Source organism: Octodon degus, unplaced genomic scaffold (genome assembly GCF_000260255.1).
Source record: "Octodon degus isolate 3935 unplaced genomic scaffold, OctDeg1.0 scaffold00198, whole genome shotgun sequence".
Lineage (NCBI taxonomy): Eukaryota > Metazoa > Chordata > Mammalia > Rodentia > Octodontidae > Octodon > Octodon degus.
This window is the reverse complement of record NW_004524774.1, coordinates 4441016-4464962: the sequence shown is the minus strand read 5'-3', so window position 1 is coordinate 4464962 and position 23947 is coordinate 4441016. Positions and strand designations below refer to the sequence as shown.

At 34.8% G+C, this 23947-nt stretch overlaps 1 pseudogene; it reads right to left on the bottom strand.

Moving 5' to 3' along the window:
- Positions 1–1190: 1190 nt before the first annotated feature.
- LOC101585410 lies at positions 1191–3845 on the bottom strand (annotated as a pseudogene).
- Between the last annotated feature and the right edge of the window lie 20102 nt (positions 3846–23947).

Sequence of the window (23947 nt, the reverse complement as noted above, 5' to 3'; positions counted from 1 at the left end):
GATGTAATAGAGCTAAAAGTATAGCCAATATTTTGGCCCTATCCCATCAAGTTCAGTGAGAACTCAGAATATATGAAAACCTCTTCTGTGACATCCTGTAACTCAGTTATGTCCCTGATTTTGTGATCAAGGATATAATGGGTCCACAGAGTGAAGTGATCAACAATGTATAGTGTGCCCAAGGAGAGTTACTTAGAGAAAAAAAAATCTCTCAGGCCTTCACAGAAAGCAAATTGTTTAAACAATGGCAGTGACTCATGCAGATGGCTAACACTGATAAAAGATCTAAGAGGTGATGTACATGGTTCTAAGGTAAATCCTGAGGAGATTTAACTGACCTTCTTAGATGGCAAAAGTTAAATTTTTATTTATACAGGTTTTGATTTAACTTCTTCTTAAACATCCAGCAGAAAAATATAGCCATGAGGTATAAAAAGTAATGCCATATTAATATGCTGTATTAATATGCTGAGCTGTAAAATGCTCAAGTCACTAACAACTTCTGACAATTACCAGCTGTACTGATAACTAGCTACTATCATGGACTATGGACTATATAGGATTGCACGGCAGAAATCAAGGAAATAAAATCTTTGGACGGGCATCAAATATGAAAAGGCCCTCTAAAGAGTTCTCCAAGCATACCTTCCCTAACTGCAGTGGAGTACCCATTTCTGGGTAGTTCAACAATAAAGGGGGATTTGCTGGGAGCCATGGAAGCTAGAAAATTGGCCAAATATGTGTGAGTCTAGAACTCAGTGCATAAGGCAGATGAGCTACCCGAGTAGACAAGCATTCTGACTGGTTAATTTCAGCTGTTAGTCAGTAGGCAACCTTGTGTCACAAATTAGTAGCTTTGCAAAGGTGTAAATAAATACCCATATTGTTACTGAGGGGGTCATCTCATAATCAGGGAGATGAGTCACCACCTACTCTAACTCTTGTCTTCTTGTCTATCTCTTCCTCATTCCTGCTGCCATTTCTCTCTGGGTAGAATGGTTTACACTGAAACCCATGGATCCTTACAACCAGCGTTCCTACATCCCAGAGGGGGCATTTGGGGATATCAACTTGGTTAATATTAATCCATTTTTGAAGAGTTTTCTATGATGTCTCCCTCTCTATTTTGTCTGTTCCTGTCCTGTGGAACTCTGTGCCTTTTGTATGGACTTCTGCTCACCTCCTAGGCTTTACTCAGGCAAGGAAGTGGAGGAGACCCCAGTTAGAGAACAAGTGTTGACAGAACTAGTTATATTCATTGTCTTGAAGGAGTTGTGCAGCTGAGGGGAAGGTAAGCATTGGTCTTCAGGAACTGCAGGGGGAGAGATAGAAGCAGCATTGCAAGGTACATAGGCTGAGAAGTTAAACCAGGGTGCTGAAGGATCAGGGCCAGAATCTGCCTCATTTGCTCCACTCCAGGGGCAGTGAAGAGGGAGATAATATCTTCCCTAGTCACCTATGAGGTATGAGGAATGACCTACTCAACATCCAGGAGTGGTTCTGAATCTACCTCAATCAAGACAACATGTCTGGTTGGCTGAGGTCATTCTGGCTCTGACCTAGAAACAAAGGGGAGGCATCTGAGTCTAAAAATTCATGTTGGGGCTGAGGTGTGACCTCTGGCTGGGACTGGAGCTGAGAAGAAGCCTGAGACTGAGGATGGGATTGTGCCTTGGGTTGAAGCTGGGCCTAGGGCCATTTTGAATGCTGGCCATTGAGAAAGGACTTCAGGTTCCTAGGTTGCATATACCTAGGCTTAATTTTCTAAGGTCAGCATCCTGTTCAGACTGGCAAACTGGCAGAGGTGTAGGCAGTTTTAACACTTTCCTCACAAAGAAGTTAAGATTAGGTGCGGGATATGTGGATATCCTGCTTTCCACCTTTAAAGAATCGGTTCCCTGCTTTATCAGTCTCTGAAATGTGACACTCAGCAATCCACTCATTTTTTTGTAGCAGGAAATACCCTACACAGTCTTTTCAAGCTCATTGTTGATGAAGAGGGAGCCATTGGGGACACACATAAGGAAGAGTAGGGCAGTATTTTTCTAATGGGGTAATTGCACCTAACAAGACTGGTTATATAGGCTGTCACAGTAAGGGCTCTATTTTGTATGCTATGAGGAAGCAATGTAAATCCTCAAATAATGTATCTGATTTACGAGCTGGATCAGCTTTGGCCACCTTATTCTTTGGATTCATTTTTTTAAACCTGTATTTCTTCCTTCATTTTGTTCTATAATTTTTCCTGCCTTGTCTTTATCTTTTCATTTTCTGTTTTCAATTTCTTCATGCAGTCTTTCCATTTTAAGCTGGTTCTTGGGCTTCCCTTGGATAAGAGCCTGTCACTCCCCCCGGTTATTCCTTCTGTCTCATCTTCTTTCTGCTTTTACTCATTTAGGATTTATCATTATGATTTAATGTTTCTTGGGCCTCGAATTTCTTTGGGAGAATATTGTCTGTCTTATGCAATAGGTCAGGTATTTTTACTGAACATGGTCAACCTTGGCCCTGTTTCACCTTTGGGATATCCTTGGTCTTAGTATTTTCTTTGTTTGAAGGTCAGCCCCATTTGCCAGTAATTGCTTGAATTCTGGATGAACCTTACTCTTCTTGCTGAGAGCTGAATCCAGTACAAGACCCTGTGGAGTGTTTCTCTCTTGAAAGAAATATCCATAAGTCAATGAAGATATAAGTTGAAATGCTTACATTGGATACTGTGTAACACATTCCATCTCAGGTATTTCACCACTTCTGGAGACTGCTTAATTCTCTTCCTACATGGGCCATAATCTTAGTGAGGGAAGGGTAATTCAGAGAAGTGCTTACAGGACTACTCTCAAGAGGTAGCCTGCCCAGCGTACTCAATTTCATATCATCTATACCATAAAATTATCTACTCACTGGCTCCAGATCCAGAAATATAAAGGTCTGAAGTGAGTCTTCACTGAGAAATGCAGTGTCTTGTGTTTAATCAAGAAGGCATGAAGGGTTATCTAAATAGCTGTCAGTGGTCATTAGTAGCTTCTGGAAGCTGTTGACATCTTCACTTATTGAGATGGAATAAGATGGGATATTTACAGAGGAGGATTTTGGGAATCTCAGTGGAGATGTTGAGACATCTGTAGAGACTACTGGGAAGGTTGCTAGGAACTTTTAGAGACCTCTAAGTAGGCTAGAAACAACTGAGAACTTTTGGTGTAATAATCCCACAGAGAGGATAGAACCCTTACAGACACACATGGGTAGTTGTGGCTGCTCTTCTTACATGTACAGACTGCCTATCAAGTCAGTTCCATTCTCTGCCACAATCAATCTCAGCTCTTTTTCTGCTGACTCAGCAGGAGGGACCACACTGCCTACCTCCTGAAAGGATGTAGTGGTCTGGATGCTAGATTTCAATATAAGAAATTCTACAAGAATTTGAAAAGACTAGAGATTCACAGAGCATCACCTCAAAATTATGGTCACGAAAGGACATATATAGTTTCTTTGATTTGAAGTTAAGCCTCATTGGACTCTACATACAATTGGCTCAGTGTTGTGACTTGGCAATGAAGGTTGACAGCTATCCCCAAGAATACTGTTGAATGGGTACTGTCTTCTGAAAACTGGGACGGAAAGAGTATGTTCTTGAGGCTGCTGCCAAAATTGCCTCATATGTACTGTGAGTAGGTTCAGAGATGGTTGTAAATCACATGGGTATGATGGAGGTGTGATTTGCTGGAAAATTGATAAACAGAGTTCAAAATTACTGAAGTAGTGGTGTGAAATATAGTAGATATCCAATTGGGACAAAGGATTAATTTTTCCATTAAGATGCATAAACATAGGACTATCAGATCCATGTCTACTCTAATATGTATTGTGCATTTAGAATAGAAATCAACATTCTCACATCAGCTGTGTGCTTAGTCACAAAACCTAAAAGATAACATCAGAAATAAATTCCTATATAAGGGGCCAGGGAGATGGTTCAGTAGAATAAGCGCTTCTCTGGCAAGCTCAAGGGCCTGAACTCAATCCCTGGTTCCAGAAAAAAAAATCCTATATAAACTACAATGAAAATACTGATAGAACTCTAGTACAACAATAAGCTTTGCTTCAACTGCCACACTCAAGGCAGACTTCACATATGACAACTGAATGTTCTATACACACATTTCACTTTCACTGGCAACACTTATGCTCAGCTTTCCTTTCCTATGTGGCAATCTAGTCACCTCTTTTTGTTTTGTTTCCTCAGGAGCTTCCTACTATATTGTGCAACATGCACTTAGCAGGTAAATAAGATGTCAATGATCTAAAATGTCAAATAAGTAGTGAGCTCTTAGAACAGATATAAAAGTTTTTACATGAATTGTTAATTTGCTTCAAAACCTAAAAGGAAATATCAAAAGCAATAATAAAAAAAAAAAAACATTGCGTGAAATAGTGTAAACACAAAGAAAAGTGTACCTCAGAAATAAGCTTTTCTGGGCTGGCCAAATAGCTCAGCAGATTAAAGTGCCTGCAAGCAGGCCCAGGGAACGAGGGTTCGATTCTCAGTCCTGAAGTGCTAGCCCCATCCACAGGGCTCGCTGAGATGGTGATTGAGACTGGGCGTGGTGGTGTGGGCCTGTAACCACTGCGCTGGGTAGGCTGAAGACAGGCAGATCTCTATGAGTCTGATCTAGTAGTGAGATCCTGAACACCCTGTAGACCCTTCCCTAAAATAAAAAAGAAAGAAAGAAGCTTTTCTTCAGCTGTCATACCCAATGTAGTCTTCACATGATAATTGCATTTTCCGTACACAAGTATCTCTTACATATATAGCACGTGTGCTTTATAGGGCACAGTTGACTTCTTTTTTGTTTCCCTGTGGTCACAGTAGATCTTTGCGATGCTGTGCCTGCTGATTAATCTGTCAGCTCCCCAGTGTATTTCACATTATTTAGTTCCCTGAGTAGAGTATTTTTTCCTATACACTTGTCATTTTCTTTTTTTCTGTATTTAATGCAGGGTCTAAAGTGTGTTCAGGGTCTCACTACATAGATCAGCTTTTAGTGATTCTCTTGTTTACAGCCTCCCAAGTGCTGGGATTAAAGGCACGCGCCACCATGCAAGGTCTCAATCATGGTCTCTGTGCACCCCAGAGGCAGGGCTGGCACAGCACACTGGGGATGGAACCCTGGCCTCTGCTCTGCCCAAGCAGGTGCTTTAGTAGGCTGAGTTATCAGGCTGGCCCACGCACTTGTCGTTTTCTTTGTTTTTTTAATCACAAAAATAATTTAGCTTCTTTTTCTTATGGAATGTCAATTTTTTAATTCATCTTAATCAGAAAATGTTAAATAACAATGAAACAGTTTCAATACAATTTAGTAGGGCAGTTACTATAACTAACACATTGCATATTGTCTTTGTAGTAGCTATTTAGAGGACAAGATACAGACATGGTATCTTGCCTAAAAAATATTAGTACGAACATTTCTGTGTCATTTTCTTTGTAAACTTTTGAACTATTTAAGCTATGCAAGTTTGTGTCATGTATATTTAGAAGAGAGTAAAATAGAGCCATTGGCCAAAGCTTTGTGTTTCATGTGGTATTATCATTACTGCATAACTCATCAACAACATCTACAACCCATTCCATGGTTGTTGAAAATTTCCACTTCAGAATAATTTTGTTGAGATTTTCCTATCAATATTTATGTCATTGTAAAGTGTTAACATCAGCAGTACCAGCTTGCTTTTATTTGCCACAAACGAGGCTAGTGTTATATCTTTCAGATAATTAAAATTCATAATATAAAATTCTTATTCCTGAAATTGCAGCATTTCATTTAGTATTTTTGCTTTTTTTCTTAAACAGTTCCAGAACTAGTCAACTTTATACTGTTAGCAAATGTAACATCAATTGGAAGCATGGCAGTTAATTTGGTACATGAGAGCAACATGTCTGTTCACAACATCATTCAGGTTATTATTATATAAAAAAAAGCTGATAGCAGAGTTCCAGGAAAAAATTCTAAATTAAAAGGATAATAATTCTTTGTGTATCAAGAGTATAAATTTTATGCTATGTTTTGACTCACTTGTTTTCTATAGTTCCTTTATATTACTGTGACCACAATGAGTAATTTACATTAAGTACAGCAGACATAAGAATATTTCCAGTTCCGCTAGTTAAATGTCATAATAAATACATGTTTTAATATTGCTAGTGGTGCATACAGAACCATTTTCCTTCAATTTCAACGTTTGTGTATTTCACAGAATCTTGTGGCAAATCTGTTAGAATTTCCAAAATTGTCCTTTTCTTCATCCCCTTTATTCCTTCCCATTGAACAAATTATTTCCCTTTCACAGTATCTATTGCACTTTTATAATTTTATTTATTTTTAAGGAGGCAGAGAAAAGTAAGAAGGGAAAAGGATATATTTATGTATATATGCAAGATAGTTTGGATAATTGTTCTGCTGATTTCTGCAGGTCTTTTGAAAGAAGTAGTTAATGCTTAAAATATTTTTGTTTATTCTTTTTTTTTACTTTTGAATTTCTTAGAACTTTTTTGTTACTGTTTTGTTTTATTGTTTAAACAAATCTTGCATGTTTATGTCTGGTATGCTAAGCAACTAATCTGAAGGTAACATCATGCAAAACACAATCATTATTGAAATTTTAAAAAAAAAATCCAAAATTTCATGGCAGTGCTGGCATCCTGTCCATTATGTTTTACCCATTCAGGACCTTCAATATGATTTTAGACCTAGTTCTAGCATTGAATTCTTCTATTTGTTTACATGACCATTTTGAAACATTTCAACTAGGTATTTATGTACTCACAGTGATATTTTCTTCATCATCTGAATCAAGAAACTCTTCATTCCCTGTATGTATTGCAGCATATTTTGGCTCAGTTTCACTGTGCTCAGTTTCATGTGAGGCTCTTTCCCTCACATGAACAACTCCTCTTCCTTCTCCTTCTCCTCCTTCTCCTCCTCTTCCTCCTCTTCCTCCTCTTTTTCCTTCTCCTTCTCTCCATGCTCCTCTTCCTCCTCCACCATCACCACCACTACTCCCACCAGCATCACCCACACCACTTTTCTGTTAGGAAAAGTTATATGTTGTCATAATGGATCATCATCCATGAATGAGTAATCTGATAATTCACTTTCAACTTCCTTCTAAACTTGCCAATCTCTTTTCTTCCATGTGACATTGTGTAGTATTCAACTACTTCTGGTTGAAATCAAAAATCCTTACATTTTGTGATTCTATTGGGCCCTATGTGATGCTTGGATAAATCTAAACAAAATCTATTCTTTGGAGCTTAAATGTGGGTATAAATCCCATTTTGGGGGCCAGGGAGAGGGTGCAGTAGAATAAGCACTTCCCTGGCAAGCACAAGGGCCTGATTTCAATCCCCATTTCCACAAAAAAAATCCCATTTTGCTAGTTTTGCATATTTTCACATGACTTATCATTTGTACCAGGTGGATAACCACATACATTGTTTTCTCTATCTCTCAGGGAATGGAACTGAGACACATGACCAGATACTTTAGTGCCCATGTACAGAGTTATATTAGAAAAGTAAGGGATGAATCTGTTGGACAACTAATATTCACATTTCCACTCAAATATGGGAAACAGCGCAGCTTCCCTCACCCATGAGGTTGGAGATTGCAGTTCATATGGTTACACTGTAGGCACTTGGAAAAGAGCATCTGCTGGGGAGGGTGTCTCAGTTACTCTGCTCCTTTTGCTGGGACAAATTACCCAACACCCAAAATAAAGGAACAAAAGGTTTATTTAGCTCACAGTGAGGGGAAGTTTCAGTTCATTCTCAGCTGGTTCCGAAGCAGAGTGGCACAGGGCACATAGCGACCTTTCGTAGCAGCAGCAAAGAGCAAGAGCAAAAGTAAATGGGAATAGCAGCAACAATGGCCACAGACAGCAAGTCTGTCTCCCATATGTAGCATTCAGGTATCAGACTCAGGTATAGCACTCACACCCATAATCGAGTGGATCATGAGTTCATCACAAACTCTATAATTATGGCCCCATGACTGAATGAAGCTTTGGTAGGACAACTACACACAAACTATAACAGACAGGATCTGGGATCCAAAGTATAGGCATGAACTAGAGGATGTATCTCAACCACAGGGCATAAGAAGAACCACCCAGATGGTTTCCGTTATAGGAATATATTTGAGCATAGAATTGATATGAATTGCAAAGCAAATCATGCAAAAATGAGGAAAAAATAGCTGTCAATACAGAGAATAGTAACACACGGTTCCCAAAGTTGGAGCATGCCTAACATTTACATGGGATAAAATTCAAAAATATGAGAAAATAATTAAAAGAGACAAAAATGAATTTGGAAAATTGATGACAAAGTTGGTATGAGTCCACAGTGTCTTGTAGGCTTCTAAAGAGATTTTTACCCTATATGACAATGGAAGTTATTGAGAGTTTTTGAACAGACAAGTGACATGATTTTACTTAACTTCAAAATCAGTCTGACCAATAAAGAAGATAAATTGTGGGAGAAACAAGAGGGGAAATTTTACATATTTCTGTATTTCAAGCAAAACAATATGGAAACTAGAATAGATTAAAGATGAGAGGGATACAAAATGAGTATACACAGGAGATTCATTTCAGAAGTAGAATATTAGTAATTAATGAGAGATTCCATATGGTAAAAGATGAAAGATAATAATCAAGGATGATGATAACCATTTTCTTTGCTCCCAAAAATGTATTTCTGGCATTTACATGTATAGTAATGTGTGGAGGAAGAACAAACTGTTATAAAACATAAGGGGATGGCTTCCATACATTAGATTTAAAATATATATTATTAAACCATAGAGTATGAGCTTGGAAATATGAATTAGAATTACAGAGTGAGTTGAAAAGTATTACACAATGGAGTATTATTCAGCTATTAAGAATGATAAACTCAAAGCTTTTATATTGAATTGGATGCCACTTGAACATATACTCATAAGTGAAATAAACCAGACACACATGTATAAATATCATATAGTTTCCCTAGTGTAAGAACTCAAAAGAAGAAATACAAATACAAAGGTATGATACAAGTAAAAGAGAAGCAGGATCTCAAGGACTAACTAATCAAGAGAGGGAAAGGAGAAGAGTTAGGAAACATGACAATATCAAGACATACAGTAATATGTAGAAGATGGGCAAAGCAATGATCCTGAGAATCTGCAGAAGATTTTTTTAATCTAGTAGTTAATTGGAAAGATTCTCACCTTAACTAACTATATTTATTGATACCTGTGAACTAAGCAACTGCACTGCAGATGGTAATCTGTAATAGTAGTTTCATGATTGGAGTGGCTGTCATTCTGGTCTTCTGAATAAAGACTGCTTGTCATGACATGCCAGTTGCTGCTATGAAGTCTCTCAGGTAGATGGTTGTTCAAAAAGAAGGGGGTGGTAAATGAAATCAAAAGACAGGAAAAGGAATATTGTGGGACTGTCCTGTTTCAAGGTTGTATATGGTGAGATTTTGGGACTTATGAATAAACATAAGAAGCATATAATTCTTTATGCCTATTTTTTAAATGTATTCTAATTTTTAAATGTTTTTTATCATATTCTGTACGGACTTAAAGTTCAACATATCAATACTTGATGAAAAATACCTGTTCCATATTATGCCTGAGATGTTTGATATGCAGACAGATAGTGAGGTTAACCTTAGCATCCTAAGTTGTATGATAATAACAATAAGCTTGTCTTCTGGATGGCTAACAACCTAAGTTTGCAGACCAAAATTAGATGAAAAGGAGGGGTGCAAGGAAAGCCAACATTTTGACCCAAGCCTTCCAAGGTCAATTATAACTCAGGACATATGAGAACTTGTACTGTAACATCATGTAACTCGGTAGTGTCCCAAATTTTCTGATCAAGGAGATTATGGGGCCAAAGAGGAAAGTGATCAATGATGTAGAGTGTGCCTAAGGAGAGTCACATGGAGAGAAAACATTCTCTCAGACTTTCACAGAGAGCACATTGGCCAAGCAATGGCTGTGACTCATCCACATGGCTGACACTGACAATCTGAGGTAAAGGATCCTAGGATAAATCCTGAGGGGATTTCACTGACCCTATCAGACCCAAAAGCTACAAGTCTTGTTGCCTAGGTCCTGCTTTACCTTGGTCTTAACCATCCAGCAGAAAAGTATAAAAATGAAACATAAGGGGCTGGTGAGATGGCTCAGTGATCTAAAGCACCTACTTAGAACAAGCTTAGCAAAGCACAGGGACCACAGTTCAATCCCCCAGCACCACATGCCAGCCAGTCTCGCCCCTAGGTGGACTGAGCTGGCCATACACACGAGCGTGCACGCACACACACACACTAAATAAATAAATAAATAAATAAATAAATAAATAAATACAATTTAGAAAAAAAATAATAAAAAAAGAAATATAAGAAGTAAAGCCATACTGTTATGTTGAGCTGTAGGGGACTCAGGTCAACAATTTCTGACATTGCCAGTGAAGTGGAAGACCCAATACTATTATGGATTACTGAACTCTTTTAGATTATGTTGCTGTTAACACACCTATAATATTCAAATAACGGAACTGAACAAAAAAGGAATACAGATGAATGTCCATTTTGTATCTGTGTATTCAAAGTGGATAGGATAGATATATAGTTACATTCTCTTAATGAATAGAGTGATTTGTTCTAATGGTGTTTGTAAATAGGATACCATGTCCGCATCTTGTACAGCAATTAACCACTGGGAGGAATTTATGCAATGTGTTAATTATTGAAACTGTCCTACCAATTGGATTTGAAACTGTCTCATTGCTATTTGTTTATTAATAAAATTATGGAAAAAATAAAAAATGAAAAAAAGTATTACAGAGTGAGGTCTAGGTTGAAGATACATGTTAAGTGTGTAAGTATATAATTGGTATTCAGAGTTGAAGTATAGAAATTTTAAGGAAGTGAGTGTAGATACACAAGTATAATTGGTTCAAGAACTTGTGCACTGAGCCCTAGAAAATCCACTGTGTAGAGCTCAGCTAGGATTAGAGAAAAGTAAATGATGCTGTCACCCTGATGATATAATTTTAGGAGACAATAAAAGACTCATTAATCAAGAAAATACAATTTTAATACTGTTTTAAAAAATAAATCTAATACAAAAGCTTGTGGTTAACTGTTTTCCAAAATGTGAAGTAAATATAGATCAGTATTACTGACTTTTTTCTTTTGCTCAAGCTCCAATATGACTCAACAGAACACTATGGTAGTGATTCAGAAGAGCAGAAGGACTGAATGAAGCAGAAGTTTGAATCTGTCTGCACCTGACATTTTTTACGATTTTTTAATTAATTTTAATCAGAAAGAAATAGCAATGAGACAGTTTCAAAACAGGTTACTAGGAAAGTTACAATAATTAGTACATTCCATATTTTCTTCTTTGTATTAGTTATTCAGAGTACAAGATGCAGACTAGTTCCATGTTATGTCTAAGGCATTCAACCTAACTTCTTTTAACTTTGGATAAAAAGTTACACTGGGGCAATTTTGCTGTTTCAAGTGATGTAAAATCTTAGACTGAAGAAATCAGCAGCAACTTTTAAGATTACATTTTTCAACATGAGTTTATTTAAAATTTTTATTTGAAAATCCTTGAAGTTCACAATATTTATATCCATTGTGTAGAGTTGGTAAAAGCTATACAACACACCTCAGTTTTTTTCTCCTTTATCTCTAACCTACCATTTATGCCAGCATCAGATGCATGTGTTTATTTTATGTCTTATAAATTCAGTAAGTTACAAAAACTGATTAACAACCAGATTAGTAAACCAAAAAGATATTACACACATAAGACAATTATATTGAATCAATCTACATTATTAGATACATTATTCTTTTTGTAGATACATTATTCTGATTGGATAACAATAATTATTTTCTCAAAGTTTTGTCTTATTATCATTATACTAAACCTTAATTATATATTGAGTTTCTCACATAAAAGGAATCATGTGAATATTTAAGCTTGAATATTTGAATGACCTTGTTTAACATTATAACCTCAAGTGTCATGAATTTTCCTGCAATGACTCAGTTTGATCATTTTATGGTACAGTAGTAGTTAATGAACTATTTATCAAAATTTAAAAGTAGTACATAGAATGATATAACAATAATAGAATAAAGTAAAATAAAAACTGAGACACTGACCTAGCTATTCTCCTTGTTATCTTCCAAATAGAGTTAAAAGTCTTATATAATAGAAATTTATGAGCATAATTCTTTCTTCTTTATTTATCTTTTATCCATTTTAATGAGAAAAAAGATAAAATAGCAATGATACAGTTTCAAAATGGATTAGTATGACAGTTACTACAATTAATACATTGTATATTGTTGTCTTCATGCTAGTCATTTAGAGGACAAGATACAGACGTGATATATTGTCTACACAATATTAGTAGAAACCTTTCTTCTCATTGAACTAAGAGAAAGTAGCTATATATCTATCCTTACTATCTTGCATATACATATATTTTTTTCACCATAAAATGTTCCATTATTTATATCCTTCTTTTTGTTTTGCTTGACAGAAATGGGGAACACACTTCTTTACAGCAAAATAATTGGTAATAATTAAATCTTAGATGTATTCAAGTGTCCATCAATCTGTGAATGAATACAAATTTTTTTTCAAATATCATAGCGAATTACTCAGTCATAGAGAAGAACAAAACTGACACATTTATAGGTAAATACATGCACATTGAGACTATAAACATAAGTGAATTTAATTAAGTTATTAAGTTAATTATGTAATTAACTTAATGTAATTATGTAAATATTGCATTATCTCTCTGGTGTGAGAAACTGAACGTTTAAATAAGAACCAAAATCTAAAATAGATATTATAAAAGAAGAAGAAATTGTTCAAAAGTAAAAGGAAATAAAGAGGGGAGAAAGAAAAGATGAAAAAGAAAATATTGGAAAAAGATAAAATAGAGACAGAATTTTGTGAATGAGGAGGGGAATGGGTTTGAAGGGATGTTACAGGACTGGCTGAAAAAAAGAAAAATCAAAATATATTATCTAGTGGCTGGGGATATATCTCATTGCCTGGCCATGTTTGATGTCCTCAGTATGATTATTGATACTCTGTCAAAGAAAAAAATAAGTATCATGTACAAGTACATATTTCCTATAATGGATATGATCATTATGTTTTCCTAAATTCTACAAATAAACTTAGTTAAATTGAAAAACAGATTAGAACATCAGACCTGTGGGATGAGTAAAAGGTCAAATACCTCTGCCAAATAGACTGACAGGAACCCTAAGTCCTCACACACAGGACAACAGCTGGAAACCAGGTGCATGGGTACACACATGCTTTTGGAGGACAGTGAAATTAGCAAGAACAGCAACACGGAAGCATCAGAAGCAGCAGAGAGCCACCAGCAATTAGACTCTGGAGAGCCCCATCAACAGAAGTCCAATCCCAGCTGCTACATCCAGAGGTCAAGATCAACTCCATACCAAGAACACTTCTAGAAATAAATATGGTCATTATCAAAGAACTGTGAAAGAGATATTTTACTACTTTCATCCTCCCTTGTTTGTCTGATTAGATATCCCTTTCCTGGCTGACTGGATGTCATCTTGTTTTGATCTGTATTCTGTAATCATTTTTATATTGTTTTCTTCTTTCTTCTCTCATCTCTTCTTTATTTCATTCCTCTCTTTTCATTTTCATTACGTTTATTTTTCTAACTTGTTTATGTCAATGTTGAGGTTGCTTATATTTTCATTCGCTTTGATAAGCCTTTCTCTTTCCTGAAATACTTCTTGAATTTAAACTTTCAAATGGGTAAACATTGTCTTTGCCCTTTCTAAACACTTTCATATTGTATTTCATTCTGCCTCTCCTGTGTCATCCAATGTTACAAAATTTGGATGATCAATTTTTAATATCCTTGAATCTACTATATTTGACATCACTCATCACTTTAGCATATCACCTACTTATCTTAACCCCTCATTCCCACAGAAAGGTAGACTCACCCAACTAAAAGGAAAATCATTGCATAAAAGTATACAGTATATATTTGATTTTGCTATATAAGTTTAAATTTTGCTCTTATGGTCAGAGGTAACACATTATTGGTTACCATAGTTTATCAATAGTTAAGCTGTACTTGAAACTATTGTTATTACTAACTGTACTACTTTAGCCAGGATGTCATACATGTTACAAACAGTTTTTATCTCCTGTATGGTAACATTGACTATATGCGTTACTAATCACCATAGCCTGGTACCAAAGGATAAGGAGCTGAGACAAATAGTGAAATTTATCCCAAGAATACAGGAATGTTTCAGCATATGCAAATTAATATAGTACACCGTATCAACAGAGAAAGAGACAAAAATTACATGATCATCTCAATAGAAGAAAAGCTTTTGCCAAAGTTCAACAATCATTCTTCTTCGTTTGTTTGTTTGTTTGTTTGTTTGTTTGTTTGTTTTGAGGAACTAGAGATTGAAAACAGGACCTTCACTTGCCAGGCAAGCACTTATTCAACTGAGCTATCTCCCCAACCCAACGATTATTCTTAATAAAGAAAATACATACAGAAAGTTGAAATAGGTAGTCTTTATCTCAATCTGATAAAAGCCATCTATGACATAACAATGACCAACATCATACTAAATGGACAAAATTTAATGCTTGCACTCTAAAATGAGGTACAAGAGCAGGATGTCTACTTTCACCACTCTTATTCTTTATAGCTCAAGAAAAAATAGCCACAGATGTTAGAAGAAAGAAATGGAAAGAATAAGGATAAGAAAGGGAGAATTTAAATAATCACTATAGAAAGATGGCATGATAATCTACAAAGATCCCAAAAGTCTCATAAAGACTCTCTTAAGGGGCTGGGGAGATACCTCATAGTCTATGTGCCTGTCTGGCAAACACAAGGATCCTAGTTCCATCCCCAGTACCATATGCTTTGCTGCCACTGGGTTCTTGGGCATGCCTTACAGGTCACCAAAATTGGGCAAGGTGGTGCATGCCTGTAATCTCAGCACTGAGGAGGCTGAGAGAGGAGGATCACTATGAGTCTGAGCTGTGTAGCGAGACCCTGTACCAATTATTTATTTTAAAAAGACCCCGTTTAATAAATAATTTCAGATTAATGGATGGATATAAAGTCAATCATTGAAAATCCATAGCATTCTGGTACACAAACAAAATACTTATTGAAAGACAAATTTGGAAACCACATCCTTCATAGTAGCACCAAAAAATCACATACATAGGAACCAATATTACAAAAGAAGTAATATACTCATATATTGAAAATTATAGTACTCTGATAAAGGAGACTGAAGAGGATATCAGAAAAAGGAAAAAATCCCTTGTTCATGGACAGGAAGACACAACATAATCAAAATAGCTGAGGGACAAGGGAGATAGCTCAGTAGAATAAGCTCTTGCCTTGGAAGTGCAAGAGCCTGAGTTCAATCCCCAGTTCTGCCCAAAAAAATAAAAAATAAAATAAATAGCTACACTCCTAGAATTGGTATACATATTTAATGAAATCGGGATCAAAATACAATTAGTATACATCAAAAAACTGGAGAAATATACCTGAAAATCATCTGATACCAGAAGAGACATGGACTAGCAATGGCAATTCTGGGAAGCAATAACAAGACAAGGGACATTACAATCCCTGACTTGAAATTGTTGTACAAAGCAGCTGTGATAAAATCAGCAGGTACTGGCAGAAAAAAAATAGACCAGAGTATCAGTGCAACAGATTAGAGGATGTGGACATAACTACAAACACACAGTCACCGCCTTGTCTTTGATAAAAAGGTGAAAAATGTTATCTGAAGAAAGATAGCTTTCTTAATAAACAGTGATGGAAAAATTGGCTCTCTACATGCCAATGTCTAGAATTAAACACATACCTATCACCAAGCAGTACACTAAAGTAAAAATTTATCACATATCTAAATATTAAAACAGAAATACTAAATTTACTTGAAGAGAAATTAGGCAGAAATTGTAACACAGAAGAGTAGGCAAAGATTTCATGAATAAAACTCAAACAGCATGGAAACACTTCGAATAATCAACAACTAGGATATCATCCTATTGAAAAGCTTTTTGAGAAAAATTATTTATTTATTTGGTACAATATCTCTCTACACAGCTCAGACATGTAGTGATCCTCTTGTCTCAGCCTTTCCAGTGCTGGGATTACAGGCATGTGCCACCACACCTGGTTTTTGTGAGCTGCACGATGCACCCAGAGTTCTGGGGCTGACACGACATGCAGTTCTAGGGATTGAAGGCAGGCACTTGGTCTGCCAAGGTATCTCCCCATCCCTAAAATCATTTGTACCACAAAAGAAATATCTGATAGAGTTAAAAGACAACACATACTGTGGGAAAAAAATAACCAGACAAAGAACCAATATCTATATGACATAAAGAATAAAAATAATCACATCTCTCAGGAATGGCCAAATAGCTCAGAGGATTAAAACACGTTCAAGCAGAAACAGGGGCCAGGGTTTCAATTCCCCAGGACTGCTGTGCTGGCCCCAACCCCGGGGCATGCTGAGACAGTAATTGAATTTTAATCTCAGCTCTTGGGAGGCAGTAAACAGGCAGATCACTATGAGTCTGATCTAGTAGTGAGACCTTGAACACTGTGTAGACTCTTCCCTAAAATACAAAAGTCAGATCTCCCAAATTCAAAGACCCAAAGAAAAACAAAAATGAGCATTTGAGATGAATATGTACTACACAGATGAAGAAATGAAAATGGAAAATGCCTATATGAAAAAAATGTTCAAAATCTTTGTCATCTGAGAAATGCAAATTAAAACAACACTGAGACTTCATCTTCCTCCAGTAAGAATGGCTATCATACACAAATCAACCAATAACAAATGCTGGAGGAGCTGTGGGGGAAAAGGCACACTTATTCACTGTTAGTGGCAGTGTAAACTGTTGCAGCTGCTTTAGAAATCAGTCTAGATATTCCTCAAAAACCTAGAATTAGAGGTCTCATTTAACCCAGTTATTCCCTTTTGGCTATTTTCCAAGAAGAATTAAAAAATCATACCACATCAATATATGTGCACCCATATTTATAGCAAGATTATTTGTAATAGCAAAATTTTGGAAACAACTCAAATGACCTTCAACTGAGGAATAGATAAAAAAAGATGTGGTATTTTTATATAATTGACTACTAATCTGCTATGAAGAAAAATGAACTTGGTAAATTTTTAGGGAAATGGATGCAACTTGAATCCATACTTATGTTAAATAAATCAGTCACACATGTATAAACATCACATTGTCTCTCTAATGTGCAAAACTGAAAGAGTAAATAAAATCCAAAATTTACAGCATATATTGTGAATGTGGGAAGAAAAGACTCGAAAGGAAATTGAAACTGATATGGGGAAGGAGAAAAGAAGGAAGGGGATGAGGAAAAATTACACACATACACAAGATCATTAAGATAAACATACTGCTCATTCCTGTCAGTTCCTTGAAAGGATAGACATTTGTCTGTATTGCTTGATTCACTTTTTATTCCTATATCTTGCATTATGAGCAACTACTTTGAAGACAACAGTGCATAATATATCAAACATAGTGTCCTACAATAGTGTTTTGAAATTTGATATCTTTTCCTTTATTTTTTACTTATCTTCTCTTTAAAATAAAAATGAAGAAAAAGGAAAAATACATTTTGAAATATATATTTATATATAAATATGTATATATACAAACACAGTAGCTAAAATAACTGTACTACTAATTTCTATTGGATTATTCAAAGGAACAGTTAATGCTACATTCTTTTAATCAGAATTGCATACCTGTATCTGGTAATCTGAACAACTACTTTAAAAATAACAATATTCAATATAACAATCATTGCTGAATTTCTATCATCTTGTTTTGAATTTCTGTAGGGTTTTTATGATTTTTTTAATGTTTTATTGTCTTTGCAATAAAAAATTCTGCAAAAAATCAAATTTAAAAATATAGAGAAAATGAAACACTACGACAAACAAAACATTAAAAAGAAGTATTTACCTTAGAAATGTGATGGAATTATTTCCTGGTTTCATTTATTTCTTACTTTTCCTACTTTTCTTAGCAGCTCAACCTGCAAGGTATATTCTTTCTTTTACGCAGTTTGGCATTGTTGGCTTCATTGTATTTTTAGCATATTCTAAAAAAATTTACTGGAAATTGAGTTCAGGACCTTGTACTTGTCAGTCAGGTTTTTATGCCACAGAGCTACATCCCTAGCACCTAATATAGTTCTTAATGCTGGTTTGGTGACTAGTAATTTCATTTTTTTAATTTTATTTTTCATTATTATTATTTTAATATTCATTATTTATTCAATACATTTGTTCATTAATTTTGAATTTTAAAGAAATATTTCTGAGCTGAATACATAGCATGAGATTAATAATAGATTGCACATTGTAAATAAATTATTTACAAACTTAAATGACTACAACAGTAAAAATTGTCCAAAATAAAAATGAAGAACTTACAGATAAGTCCTGTAATCATTCAATCTTTGCCAAAATCAAGGAACTTATATTCATATAATTAGAGATCTCAAAGTAAAAAGAGGTAGGCAATAAATATTAAAGATTTAAAATTTCTGAATTTATTTGAAATTATGGCACATTTCCAAGAAAAAATGAGCCTTTTGCACAAGAAATTTAAATAAAATCATGCCAACATACACAAAAATGAAATTGTACAAAACTTTTTGTAAAAGAATATCATTAAAGCATACACATATTAAAAAATTGTTCTAGAAGAACAAAATTAAATAGCATCTTATTTCACATTAGAAAGGAAAAAACAAAAAAAAAGGCTAAATGTGTAAGAAACTAGACAATTAATACAAAGGACTGAAAGAAAAAAATCTGAATGCACCTGATCTCATCTGATCTCAGAAGCCAAGCACCATCGGGCCTGTTTAGTACTTGGATGGGAGATCATTAATTTCTTGAGATATTATTTTTCATAGAAATACCTTATATGTCCATCAACTTTAAGGAAACTTTAGCTTGCCATGATCCTTATTGGTTTAAGTCTGTTATTTATTGCCCTTCTCTAGAAACTTTTCAAATTCTGTTGCTATGATGGATATTAGGAATTTTTAGTGTAATATTGGACACAGTTTTCTTTTCTTTCTTTTTTTTTCTTTCTTTTTTTTTTTTTTTTTTTTTTTTGGTGGAACCGGGCATTGAACTCAGACCCTTGCACTTGCCAGGGAAGGACTTATTCCACTGAGCCATCTCTCCGGACCCAGCACAGTTTTCTTTTATTCATAGATCTTTGTGGTTTCATATGCCTCGGTTATTTATATATTTCTTTCCTAATATTTGGAAAGTTTTCTACCATTGCTTCTCTGAACAGGTTGTTATGTCATCTGTGTTTTCTTCTGAGTTTTCATTTATTCAACTATTCTTAGTTTAGTTTTCTTTGCTTAAGCCTCCAGTTTTTGCATCAATTTATCATGTTTTAAGGTATTTTTGAGTACTTGCTTTTTGAAGATATTATTGTTTTCTTGGTCTGAGATTTGTCCTCACACTGTTCAGATCTACTGCCCATACTTTTAATAAGATTTTTAATCTTTTGGATCTCTTATTGAAACATTTTCATGGCATCTTTTTCTTTGAAAAACTGCTCATTTAAGTTTTGTATTATTTTTGTCTAGGTTTTTTTTGTTAGTGCTTTATGAAAGCCCCTGCATCCTTTTTTTTTCTTCCAGTATTGGTTTAGTAATATTTTCTCTGATTTCACAGAATTTTTCTCTGGGACTATTTATAAGTTTTTTTTTCTAGGCTTTTGATTAATTTTCAACTATAGCTTATACTATGATGCCCTTCAATAAATCCTGTATAGGCTTCAGGAGAGTTGGGAGTTTTGGGGAGGTATTTTCTTTCTGCTTTTTATCATCCAGCCATTGTTTATGTTTAGGTTTGTTCTTGTGTGTTTTGTGACATTTCCACAATGAAATCTATAGTACTCTGGAAAAGTGGATCAAAGAGGTTTTCAGGACATGCAAAATTATTCCAGGCCTTGGATATGTAGAAACAATAGAGTTGAAATGGTTATAGTTTAAAAATTCTTATACAAAATTAATACAATCCAAATCAAATACTGTAATAGTTGATTGTGTCAATGTGAGATTAGATTAACTAAGAAGACTCAGCAATTTAAAAACCTGAGATGCAGAAAACCCACCCTAATATGTCTCATCACCTTGATAGTATAAAGGAGAAATGAGACAGGACAGATTCACTTCTGTTCTTCAGAGGAGCTATAATCTTAACCTTCAACTCAGATGCCATCTCATGGCTTTTAATGAAGACTCTTTGGCTTCAGCCACAGATTCTGTAGCTTTCCAGTGTAACATTTTCAGCCCCCTTTCACATATGCATTTGGCTTCTTGACACACTTGCATGAGGCACTACAATAAACTCCAGATTTTGGAGTGAAACTTTCAGTTTTCAGTGTATAGACACCCTCTACAAGCTTCCTCACTCAACTCTGTGGCTGAGTATCATAATCTAATCTTTTAATTTTGCATATATTTGCATATTTTGTGTTACATCTTTTTTCTCATAAAATTCTGACTGATAAAAATATCAATAACATTTTTACAAACCTGGAAAAAAATTACAGATCCATATGCAGCCAGAAGTTATCTAAAATAGTAAAAGTTCTGGGCAAAAGGTCAGCACAGGAGATATTATAATCTGAACCCTTAAATTATTCTACAAAGTTATGGTCATAAGGTCAACTAGGTATTGACCAAAAACCAAATATATGGATCATTGGAACAGAATATAATACACATAATCAACATCAGACAGACTAAATTACATGATCTTTGATAAAGAGGCCAATTATTTTCACTGAAAAATAGACAGCCTCTTTAACAAGGGATGTAGGGAAACTGGATATCCATATCCTGAAGATTTTACCTATACCCATATTTTTCAATATACATTTAACTGCAAACATGATATATCAAAGTTCTCAACTTTAAAAAGAAACATTTAATTTGATGCAAGACAAAATAGATAAGACTAAGACACAGAAAGAGGCCATTAGTTTCTGAATAAAATTCAGGGTATATAAGAAATAATTCCAAGAATCAACAAAGGGAATCACATTAAATTATAATGCCTTTGGCCAGCAAAGAAAATTACCAGTAAAGTGAGAGACAACCTACAGAATGAGAAAATACTTTTGTCAGATACTTCTCAGATGAAGGATTAAAACATAGCATATGTAAAGAGCTCAAGAAGTATACCCTCTCAAATTTAAAGACACATTGAAAATGGGCCTCTGAAATGTATAGACATTTTTCAAATGAGAAAATACAATTAACCAGTTAAAACATGAAAAATTGTTCAATGTCACTGGCCATTCAAGAAATGCAAAATAATACATTAAATTTCCATCTCATCCCAGAAAGAATGGCTGCCATCAAGCAGCCAGCATTTCAAATTAAACAATTAGAAATGCTGGTGAGGGTGCAAGGAAAAAGGAATCCTTCTTCATGTTGTTTGTATAAACTGATACAACTACTGTATAAATCAGTATGGAAAACCTTCAAAAACCTAAAAAAAGAAACTCCATTTTAGTCAATGTTCCCCTACTAGGTATATTCTTAAAAAGTTAAAATTCTCATATCACCATGATGCATATATACTCATGTTTGTAGCAGTACTCTGCATAATAATTAATGTTAGGGACAGTCTATATGCCCATCTACACTCAAGTGGTTTAAAAATATAGCATTTATAAACAATGGAATACTACTCTTGTCATAAACTTGAGTCCTTTGTAGGAAAATGGACTTACATTGAAACCATAATATTAAGTGAATTAAATTATTATACAAGCTTGAACATTATTTGACTTCTCTTGTATGAAAAAGTAAATAGAGAAATATAAAGAGGAGAAGAAATGTATTGTATTCTAAGTATGTTTCTACTTTAAGTTTCTAGTTTCACTCCAAATGGATTGAGAGATAGTTTTGCGAGATTTGCAATCTTTTAAACATGCCAATGTCTTTATTGTTGTTATAAGCATTGTCTATTTTCTTTCATTTATTTATTTATTTATTTATTTATTTATTTATTTATTTTTGAGGAACCAGGGATTGAACTCAGGCCCTTGCACTTGCCAGGAAAGCCTTTATTCCACTGAGCCATCTCCCCAGACCCCTTCATTGTCTATTTTCAATAAATAAAATTTCCCTAAATAGAAAAAGTCTATTAAGTTAGAGAATAGCTCAGTGTGTTCCTCTACTTACAGCAGAGGGACTGAGAGATGATGGTTAGTGTGTTCATTGTTTTGCTTGTGGATAACAAAAGTGATTTAAATTTGATTGTGGTCATGCTTGTATAAATTATCAATGTAAGAAAATGTATTGAATCTTACACTTTAAGCTTGCAAATTGTGTAATATGCAAATTTTGTTTCAATAAAGTTGTTATTTAAAAATCGCATGCAAAAATAATGTCATCTTCTCTGGCGAGCTCAAGGGCCTGAGTTCAATCCCAGGTTCCACCAAAAAAAATAATAATAATAATATGAGGCTAGAAAAACTCAGAATAATACCCAAAATTCCCAAAGTTTGTTTTTTTCTCGAAAGTACAAGATCTTTCCAAAAAATATAAAGCAATTGTATTATGCTAATTTAAACTGGAATGTGTGTGTGTGTGTGTGTGTGTCTGTACTTAATTTGAGAAAATCTTCCACACTTTTAAAAAATACTAATCTTTGGAGGAATAGATTGGGAAGATATGGGCTGTTGTGATAGCTCAGTGGACTAAGTTCCTGATTTTTTGGCAAGCACAAGGACCCGGATTTGATCCTCAGTCCCACATGCCATGCTATCCCTGCTCCAAGTGTGCTGAGCCAGCCACCAAGTCTGGACGTGGTGGCGCACACCTATAATCCCAGCACTGGCAAGGCTGAAAATAAGAGGATCACTGAGTCCAAGCTGCATAGTGAGACCCTAAGCCAAATACATAAAATGAAGAAAAAATTAGGAAGATTTTTTACTTGAATTATATATGGTTGTTTTGAACATTGTTTTAATGTATATAAGGAATGTTTCTTATATATCACAGATGGTGGAATTATAGAATTTCTTTCCAAGATATAAATATGAATCTAATTTAAGTTTAAAAGCTTTATAGCTGGTAAATTGTCATATGTAGTACCATACAAAGTGTGATCAAAGTATAAAATGAATATTTCAGTTAAAAAATTGTTACAGAGAGAGACACATTTCCATAAATCTCACGCAGAATACTCCCCTCTCACTTTGAACACACTTATCCCACCATTCTTGTCACTTTTGGCCTCAGATCTGGAAGGCTTCTTTCCTGATTATCTGTAAAAGGTATGACCAACTAAAGTGAACACTGCTAGCTAGTGACAGCCGATGGAAAGCCTCATAAAAACATTGCATTGTACCTGCATCCACCTTATTCACCAGATCTGGTAACCTGTGACTTCCAGGTCATCATCAGAATAACAATGGCTCTGAAAATAAATATTTGGAATCAATTCAGGACATCGAGGCAGCCACAAAAGTACAATTAATGAAACAAAAGAGGATTTCCTGTTGTACTACTCAAGACAGTGACAAGAGAAATTGGATTAAGTCTGTTCAAAGCCAGGTGTAGTATTTTGCTGATAGTTAATGGCAATGACTATTTTTTTTCAAATTTACACATTAAGTATTTCAAATATATCTTATTAAAATTATTATGATACATGATTGTCCAACAATATTATAAATGAATGAAATGGATTTTACAA